Genomic DNA, 3,300 nt, shown 5'->3' with positions numbered 1-3,300 from the left:
GACCTTGAGAAAAAGATTCTAGTTTCTCATCTCATTCCAGGCCTGCCACAGCTGCTGAGGCTGAGCAGCTGAGCTCCATCCACATCACTGGTCTTGCCAGTCCCAGTTCAGACACTGCAGAAGATGGGCCTGCTCCCCAGGTGAAGGAGGAAAAGTAGGAGACCTAGAGAGGGAAGAGGCAAAGGCTGCTTCAGGCTCCAGGAGCTTTTCCAGCACCCAGAGCAAGAAAAAAGTTTGGTCCCAGCCCCTCTCAGTGCCCAATTCTGCAGGTAGAGGAGCAGCAGGGGCACCTTCAGGGCAGCCAGGAACTTGGCCAAGGAAGCACAGAGGAAAGGCAGGGGAAGCCCTGATTCAGATGGCACCCCTCTGCAGGGCCACTCAGAGGGCTATCCCGACCCACAGGACAGTCAAACAGGTTTCCTGAGGAAAGGAGTGAGAGACAGGATGAGCTGCACAATGTTACAACTTTTTTTTTTTTTTGAGAAGTTTTCGCTATAGGGCGTGTGCGCTTGCCAGAGAGAGAGAGACATAGAGGCAGGAAGCGAGAAACAAACCTCCAGGGAGGATGATCACGCCACAAACCCTTCTCCTCCACTCTCCTCTCAGGATCTTGGGCACGCGTGCACACGCGCCCGGCATGAGTTTTAAGCCACCGGGTCCGGGACGCGAACTGCGGTCAACTACGTGGGAGTCCAGCAACATAGCCATTACTCTAACTGCTGGTTCACAACATTACAACTCTTCAGGGTCGTCTGTTTATTGTGGGCCAGGAATCGTGGTTATATACATGTTGGTGGGCGGTGATTGGTTGTTAAAAGGTGGGTTATGATTGGTTGCTTTTGTAGACCAATCATGAGGTACCAGGTATGCAAATCTGAGGGATTCTAGTGGCCAATCAGAGTATGGCTTTGAAGGTGAGGTTTTGAAGGGGAGCCAATCATGGCCTTTGTCACTGTGTAATTATTTGCTCTCTGAGCCTAAGATGGCAATAGTAAGAGACTCATGAAAATGGCCTCGGCAGACTCGCTGGTGCGCAGCCTCCCACAGGGGGCCAGCTGGCCTTTTCTCTACCTGAAACCACAGGCATGGGGCACAAGGGCAAACCCCAGGTGCCCACACCTAGCAGTACATTGGCATTCCTCCCCCTTGCTATTTGAAATGCTTCAGCCACGCTCTTGTGGACAGACTCCAGGGAGTGTGTGCCAGTTCAGGGCTCTAGAGCTGACTTCGATTTTTAAAGAAACAAACAAAAATTCTGAAACGTTTATTCATTTCTTCCATGGAAGAGACAGAGACAGCACCCATCAGGGTCCTGATGCTGAGACCTACCCCTGCCAGCCCTGGAGCGTGGGCACACGCATGCCTGGTGTACTCAGGGAGGTCTCCAGATGCAAATGCTGAACCTCCGCATGTTGGGCAACCCCACAATGTCGCATCTACCTCTGTGTCACCGCCAGGCCCCAGGAAAGGGACCTTATCATGTGGACACTGGACAGCTCAGAGAAGCTCTGGCAAGGTGGGATCCATGCTCAGGAGAAGGGCAGGAAAGAAGTGAAGCTGAGGACAGGCACAGCGTGCCACAGGGGGGTCTGGTGAGGGCAATCGTGGGCGCCCACAGCTGCCACCAGCACCTCCACTAGCATCAGCAGCCAGGAGCTGCAGAGGGACTCGGTGCCACTGCTGTCCCAGGGTGGAAAGTGGATGTTGCAGGTGACACCTTTCCATCACGGAAAGAAACATCTCCCCTTTCTCTACCTCACACGACTCCCTCTCCACCCAATGCCCCAGGAGGTCGGGTCTGAGTCACTGGTCCCAGCCCACAGGCATGTACCCTAGCTCTGCGGAGTCCTGGGAAGAGATCTTGCCAGACAGAGATGAATACCTCAAACACAGAGAAGCTCTGCAGATGCCAGGAAGCCTGCTACCAATCATTGCTCTCGGCAGAATGGACTGCAGAGCCGGCACAAGGCGACCTGCCATCAGGGGGCGTCCTGAGTTGGTGGCCAATTAACGTAAACCGGTAGAGAAGTGCGCGAGCCAGGAAAACCGGCGCCCGAGTGGTGAGTCTGTGACCAGGGCAGGTAAATAGGCTTCTCTGGGTCTTGGCCATGTACAGAATAGGAAGACTATTCCTACCCCCCTTGCAGTGTTCGTGTCTAGGTCAAATTAGGGAATCTGGTGGGCTTTGAAAACTGCACTGTGAGTAAATGTTTGCCTCTCAGGTAAAACAAGCGTTTTACAATGAGAAAGATATTCTCTGCACGGTAGGGTTATTGTGAGGTAACGTCGAATATTATATATTCATGGCTTATTTACAGGTTAAAATTCTTCGATGTCTGGGGTTTCCCTCAAAATATGGAGGAGGATGGGACAGGAGAGGGCTCGCTGACCATCAGGCTGGCCAGGAGTTGGTGCTGGGGCACCGGACAGCGCACGTCACGCCATTTCCTCTGCGTTGGTGCGGCATGAGATCCCCCCCAATAAACTTTTCTTTTTTAAATGAAAAGTCTTGGGTTGACTTGAAACCTCAGCAGCCTCCCGCATCTCTCCCTAGTTTCCTCCCTGCAGACCACCCCCTTCCCTGTGGCCCCGACGTCAGGCTATACCAGAGAAGCCGTCCTGAGTGGCTCAAGGTTTGAACCAAAACAAGAAACCCCAGAGAACTAATTAACAACAGCAGAAAAACAGAATCCAAAAAAAGGGGGGGTAGCCTTTACAAAATGACTCTTTCCAGCCAACACAAACGAACCGAAACCTCTTTTCCTAAAACTGCGCTTGGTAAGCGGTCACAGAATCTAAGGCGTCGCGAACGCGCCCCTAAGGCTGCACCCCGGGCGGACAGGTGCTCGGGCCCTGCCCACCGGCGCCGCCCGGCAGCCCAGGGCCCCGCCCCGCCTCTCCTTCCTCCGCAGACTCCCCGCGGCGGCAGTTTGGCCGGAGGAAGCGGGGAGACCCGGGGCCTGGCGTTGCAATGGCCTGGAAGGGGCCGCGAGCGTCCCGAGGAAGCCTGACCATCACACCGCGGGTGCTTCATTACGATCAGTAACCCGACTGCAGAGCTGCTCGTGGGGGAAAGGCTCGCGGGCGCCGGGGAGGTTTGCGGTCACCTGAACGCTCCCACCAGCCGACTCAATAGGGTCCCTCTAAGAAACCGCCGCGGCTGGCAGCGCCGCCCACCGCCCGCCAGGCCCTCTGCAGTGCGGCCGAGGATGCCCAGAACAAACATGGTTCCCGGCGGGGCAGAGGACCTTCCGCCCCCAATCAAGATGGCGGAACGAGGGGGCGGGGCTGGAGGCGGAA

General features: G+C 55.5%; 1 long non-coding RNA gene across 1 annotated transcript; it reads left to right on the top strand.

Moving 5' to 3' along the window:
* The first annotated feature begins 2,007 nt into the window (after positions 1-2,007).
* LOC106734606 (uncharacterized) lies at positions 2,008-2,349 on the top strand. Its single transcript, XR_001370170.2, has 2 exons — positions 2,008-2,081; positions 2,319-2,349. It is a non-coding gene; the product is annotated as an uncharacterized LOC106734606 (long non-coding RNA).
* The last annotated feature ends 951 nt before the right edge of the window (positions 2,350-3,300 follow it).

The sequence above is a fragment of the Tupaia chinensis genome, unplaced genomic scaffold (genome assembly GCF_000334495.1).
Source record: "Tupaia chinensis unplaced genomic scaffold, TupChi_1.0 Scaffold000159_1, whole genome shotgun sequence".
NCBI lineage: Eukaryota > Metazoa > Chordata > Mammalia > Scandentia > Tupaiidae > Tupaia > Tupaia belangeri.
Note: the sequence above shows the minus strand (reverse complement) of the source record. Positions and strands in the feature narration are given on the sequence as shown.